General features: G+C 36.1%; 1 non-coding gene across 1 annotated transcript; it reads right to left on the bottom strand.

Annotated features, from left to right (window-relative positions):
* Nucleotides 1-4,031: 4,031 nt before the first annotated feature.
* TRNAS-GCU (transfer RNA serine (anticodon GCU)) lies at nt 4,032-4,113 on the bottom strand. Its single transcript has one exon. It is a non-coding gene; the product is annotated as a tRNA-Ser (tRNA).
* Nucleotides 4,114-6,684: the final 2,571 nt, after the last annotated feature.

The following is a 6,684-nucleotide window of genomic DNA, read 5'->3' as shown; positions in this document are numbered from 1 at the left end:
CATTAAATTTTGCTTCAATTTCAACATAGCTTGAATAATTTTTAAGTGTAGAGTAAGTATGCTTCTTTCAGGAATGTAGAGCCAATGGGATTGTTAGTTGTTAAGCTGTATAAACGGAAACAAAATTAAAAATTAACAGTTTCAAACTCTCTTTTGTACTCCTGTTACTCAAGGATGGCATTTTAAGAATAGGTCTTTGGTATAAAAAGCATAAAAGCCATCTTGTTAAGAAAAGCAGCTACTGCATATGAGTGGGGATAATATTCAACATAAAATCACAAGGCCTTTCAGTACATGAATTTAATGTGCATGTGCAGCAATCTTTCTGACACTATAAATCTTCAAAGGATCCATTACTGTCTTCTAGTTTACAATCTGTGCACTAACAGGTTTCGTGATAGACAGAGCTATTACACACTCTATTGTGCCAGCTTTATTACTTCTGAAAGAGAAAAATTAAACAAAAGATGTGAAATAGAAAAGTAGGTGTTAAGATGTAACAAACTTGTTTAAAATATTACAATACAGTTGGTATAATATTATATAATACAAGACAATAAATGTGCCATTCAAATACAGAATCAAACCAAAATAATAGTTCAGATTCAATCTTTTATATTTGTGATAGAAATCATTGCTGCTTGTAAATTTGCTTGCAAATCAGCTAGAAGACTAACATTGCTGAAGCACACTCCTAGAAAGCAGAAAAATGACTTCTCAAAGAACATCTATTTGATATTTCTGAGGATAAAGAATGGTGTTTCATACCTTTTTCATATCAGTTTCTTCAGACCTCTTTCTGAATCCTATCAGTGACAGAATCATGCTGTCAGAAAACATACATTTTGATTTTAACTTTATGTTTACTGTTCCTTTTTCTTACCCAGACAGTAAAATAAGTAAAGGCATATTTGGTAGTGAACCATCTGCTTTGAAAAAAGGGGAAGTTTTATTTTTTTCCTCTTCATAAACAGTCCTGAAAGTTAGCTCTGTGCAAGTTTAAAGAAAGCAGGATTCATTCGAGGAGGGTGACATGACTTGTACAATCAATCTATCACTGTGCCTCGCACAGAGCAACAATCTACTCTAACAAATTATTACAGTACTCTGTAGCACAAAATACATTCCAAAGAACACTAGTTACAAATCTGGATTAGTTTACACATTTCCAAACTGAGCTACACCCATCTCTTTGGTGATATGAAAGACACATATTTTCCAAAGGAGGAAAACCTTTTCATATTTTGACTTTATAAATTTTGCACAGATGTTCTTAAAATTAATGTAATCTTTATAATTGCACTTATCATTTGGACATTCACAGAAGGATTTTGACTTTAATTACAAAACTCATCTGAATACTGATGAAGGTGTCTTCATTGCTATGTAAATACAACCTATAGCTTTTGGAATGTTGGCAAATCTCATGGTTCTATAAAATCCTTTAATTCTATGCAGTAACTGTGCAGAAGCCAAAAAAAGTACCATATTTAGAAAAATTAGGCTTATATAAGAGCAGCTTTAAACTGGCTGGACCTTGACAGAAGTGTTAGTTCAGTCCAGTCCCATCTCAGTAGGCTTTTGGCTGATTGCCAGCTGGATGACTGATCGACAGGTCAAGCATGATGTTTGCTAATAGATGATTTAAGGTCTTCCAACAATTCTGAATATTAAAATTCTTGTCCCATTTAATTGATAGCAGCATATATTTCCATGCATTCCTYTTTAAGAAGAGGGCCCTCAACTTTAAGCTTTCAGAGCAATGAAGTCTCCCGTAAAGACTTACAAAGCCTTTATCTATWCCCTTTCTCCTTCCCCCCTTCCTTACCTGCTTCTCTCCTTGATTCTCTGCATGTCTCCTTCCTACTTATTTCTTCCTGTTATTCTTCCCTCCTTTTTCCCTCCCTCTTCCTTTCTTTTTCCTTCCTTTCCTCCCTCCCACTCTCCATCCCTTCCTCTCTCCTTCCAGCTGTTTTCCCCTCCTTTCTTCATACCTTCCCTCATTTCTTCTTTCCATCCTTCTTTCTCTCTTGCCTCTGTTGTTAACATTATTTGTGCACGGAGTTGTGAGCCACTAACAACTCTAAATAACTTCTTATACATTTGCCTCTTTCAAATTAAGTTGCTGTTACTGGTTTGCTCCCAGAGTAGTATTGGAAGGTGACAATTACATTTAAAAAAATTAGCATCTTGGGCAATATACTAATTTTCTGACAATTCCTTATCATCCTCTGAAGCACAGCTTTTGCAAGCTTCCAGTAGAACAATTCACAGTTTACATCCTACCTATTTGGTTGGACATGAAGGCATCTGRGGAGATGATAAATGGAGGAGGAATGGTTGAGAGTGACCAGGAGCCGCTGAGACACACAGCAGTTAAGATATTTACTTCTTTCCAGGAACTGACTGGTTTTAACACCACCAACAAACACAGAATACTTTAATCTTGGAAGTTCCATATAACAGACGAATCATCATGCTACCACAACAGAAAAAAACTCCAAAAYCAGGGAAATTAGGAAGTCCAATGTAACCAATAAGTTATCACAAATATGCAAAACCTTGGTTTCTGGATACATGAAAAACCTCAGTCATATATATTAGATCATATATACTAGGTAATATACACTGATCATATATTCTAGATAGAAAATACAGGAAAAAAGTCTTTATCTCCTTTACTCTCCAAGCTTTTTGTTCTGTTATACTGCTTGTTCTTTTGAGAACATTTTAAGAATTTTGCACATGGAGACTGGAAACTTCCCATGATGCTCTGATTATATAAAAACTGCTTTAGTTCCCATTGTAAAGAGTAGGAGGTATGTTTTAATACTTCAAAGGAGAAGCTGAGTCTCATTGCTTGCTTTCCTTATCTCTGGCATGTTTCTAATTCAAGCACACATTATAAAAGGAAATTCTGTCTCTTGTTTTCATCAAAACTTGAATGTTTTATTTTACCATTGCGTTAATGATTATGTCTCATGGCTCGTTTGTTCACAGTAATAGAGTTTTACTCTTGACTGAAAAGGAATCCAGAAGCGTTTAGTCTGTGGTCCTGTAAAATGATTTCTCTATTTTCTTTTTTTCATTTTCCTGGTAATTTGAATACATATTTTATTACATATTTATTTCACTGTTATAACTGTAGAAGCCATCCAGCTGTAGTGATCAACCTTTAGAAACTGCTAGTATAAACAACTTACTTTATGGTATTTTTGACTTGACCATCTAATCTAACTTAATACGTAATAGTCAACTAAAAAAAATCCAGCAAAGTATTACAGTGCTATTTTTCCCTTACAGAAGAATCAACTTTTCAGCAGTACTTATTGTGTACTTTGACTTTGCTGCTTGACTTTAAAAGTAGAAAAATAACGATTTTCTTTGTTTCTTTTATTCAAAATCATCCTATTATCGTGAAACTTACTTACTATAACTATAGAAGACAGAAAGAGTGGGTGTGAAATAATAGCTCTGGTCAAATTTGTCTTTGCAAGCTACCTTATTAAGCGCAGTGGGACGAGATGTGTCTGTATATGTGAGGGTTTTTGTACATAGGCTGGAAATTAAAGGATACATTCCTGGTTGCACGTTATAAACTTCAGATTTCCATCTTTTTTCTGTTTTTGGCAGATTAAACCCTCTTGAATTAATGTTATACAATCATGAAAGACAACAGCCTTATTTTTGGACAGAGATTTAACATTCCTTATGTGTATATAAAGTACGCACATAAAAATATGTATTTATACAAAAGAAAAAGGAAGACACAAGGTGATATTCCAGAATTGTATTGCATGGTTCCACTGCTTTTCACAGAATATTTTGGCTAGAGAGATAAATTGCTCCCACATTCTTTCCACAGAATGGCTGAGGTTGGAAAGGACCTGTGGAGGTCACCTAGTCCAACCCCTCCACTCAAGTGGGGTCACTTGCAGCACGTTGCACAGAATCACATCCAGGTGGGTTTAAATATCCACAGGGATGYAGACTCCACCCTGAGCAACCTGCTCAGTCACCCCTAAAGGCTGCGACGAGGGTGGGATTCGAACCCACGCGTGCRGAGCACAATGGATTAGCAGTCCATCGCCTTAACCACTCGGCCACCTCGTCTTTCCTATCTAKTCACRTGTCATTATAGAGGTAATGGATTTTTGTGAGGAAAGCTGAACTACATAGATTACAAAAAGGTTTGAAACTATGGGAAAGCTGTTTTTTCTTTTTTTTTTTTTTTTTTTTTTTTTTTTTTTTTTTTTTTTTTTTTTTTTTTGCACTGAATAGGCTGTTAACAAGTCAGACCTACTAAAGGCAGTTTGAGACAAATCCAGGTAGAGGAAAGTAGTTTCCTAATTATAGAATTCAGGATGAACTAGGAGAAATTTCTGTAGGTGACCATGGGTTTTTTTGTGCTTGACTCTGCTTCTCCGACTATAATTCTTTCAAAAAAAAAAGCTCTGGAATATAAATCTCATTTATCAAGAGACAAGTTAGGCTTTTTCTGACAGAGAGTATAGTTCTATTTCCAGCCTATCCGTGAAAGAAATGCTTAATTCCATAAACATTTGCTTGTAGATAAAGAAAACTTCTCATGCCTGTACAAAAATAATGTATACAATTTATTAGGAATTTTGGAAGAAATTAAGCAGATTCTTCTAAATATTGTGTCCCAGGCAAGGTGCCTGGCCCAGTAGGCATCTGTAGAGAAYCGAGGAAGAAACTGAGTTCTCCACAAGTATTAATACAAAAAATTATCAAATGCTGAAACATGGATTATACCAGAAGATATACTCTGAGTTTAATATCAAAGATTATAGGAAGTCCCATATCTTGGAGCTGTGAGAGTTAGGCCTGAAGCAAAGATAAAGACACAAAGGAAGGTCTCAGTACAGTACCTTCTGAGAAAGACATGTTGGCACGAATGTGTGCACAGTGTAACCTGACAGTGAGTAAATCTGACAGTTTCGAGCAAACTCACAGAGGTATCAAGAGGAAGGAAATTTACAGACAGAAGACTCCTGCCAACAAAATGAAAAGAGTCCTGGAACCAGAGGAAAGAAATACCAAATCCTTGAAGCAGGAAACAATATGATCCTCTGGGCTTCTGCAAATCCAATATAATGCAACATTTTCTGTATTTCAGTGATAAATGCTGTTTTCATTAAACTCTTATGTTCCATTTCCTATATTTTGATGTAATAAACAATATGTGATATGATGAACAAGGTAAATTCACTATATGTCATGCAGCTCTGCAACCACTCAGACTTCCAGGTCATCAGCTTAAACCAATGATCAAGATAGATCTTTGCTGTCAGAGAAGTAGATGCTCAAAAGAGCAAGTGCACTCTAAACCCCACCTGTGACACCAGAGCAGAACTGTTGTCCCTGAAGGATGGAGGCAGTTCCAGAAGATGTTAAAATGTAAACCTGAGAGTGGTCCCAGCTGTTCTCCTCTACTCAGTCACAGCGGCACCACCAAAGTGGAAGTCTCCGTTCAAATAGAAGCAGTTACCAGGGAGAGATAGATGCCTGTATGCTGTATAAAAATGGGGACAATAGAGATTCAAACAAATAAGAGAAGGAAGCGAATGCTTAGGAAGGATAAAAGACTGGAAATCAGTCCTTATGGCTACATTGCAAAGGACAATAACAGAGCAAGATACAATACGCATAAGGGGCTGAAGGAAAATGTAAAATTAACCTTACAATTGCATATAAAGAAGGAATTCAGGAAAAAAAAGAAGTAATTTACAGATACGTCCTTACTTCACATCAAGGAAACAAGACATCAAGACCATTCAGGACTGGGAATAATGGGTGGTAGTTAAAAAGAAACTTTGATTTCTGGGGTGAGGAAACCTCCCYGTTGGAAAAAATATCCTGTGCATCCATGTTTGCTGGATAGGAGAGAGGAAGGGAATAAACTGGAAAGATAGGAAATGGAGATGGAAATGGAAAAATAAGAAAAAGCCAGGGAAGCTTAAGAAAAAAGTAAAATAAAAAATACAGAAAGGTTCTCCCTGTATTTCACTCACGAGCATCCTCTCCTGTTCAGTGGCGGGGGAGATGTCAAAAAACAGATCTTTTCCCGATCAGATAGCAGAAGCATCTTTCTGCAGGTAAATGTTTGTGATGTTTTGGTACCACAACACTGCATACTGGGGGAAAGATGATGAAAATGATTGTTAGACTTCTCTGGAGTCCTTCCTCTCCTCCTTCATCCATGGTAAAGGTGGAGAAAACCATCAAAAAACAGACAAACTATGTTACACCAATGATATTTTTTCAGTTGTGAGGTAAGAGGTAGGAACTGTCATCTACAAGCAGTAAAATAAGAGTTATCTTCATCTACTAGTCCTTATGGAAACAGGATGCTGAGCTACGGAATGACTGTTCTTGTGATTTTTGGCCATGTTGCATTAATGAAAGGATGTCTTTAGTTCTGTGGACTTACAATTTAAACAATGTGGTTTTGTTTGTTTTGTGATACAGTGCATGGAAAGAAATCATATTATAATCTTTTTCTGTTGAAGCTATATACAGAGCCATAACAGTCTTGAACCATCAGACTTTTATAAACATGTTACAGAGACACATAGCATCTGCAAGGTTTTAAAGTTTCAAATTTTGTTCAAAATTCTGTGGGTTTATGAAGGGTCTTTGTGTTTTATAGTAGCTTGTATA

The sequence above is a fragment of the Rhea americana genome, unplaced genomic scaffold (genome assembly GCF_003343005.1).
Source record: "Rhea americana isolate MKP2758 unplaced genomic scaffold, rheAme1 scaffold_25, whole genome shotgun sequence".
Taxonomy (NCBI): domain Eukaryota; kingdom Metazoa; phylum Chordata; class Aves; order Rheiformes; family Rheidae; genus Rhea; species Rhea americana.
The sequence above is the reverse complement of the archived record's forward strand: the minus strand, read 5'-3'. Positions and strand labels throughout refer to the sequence as shown.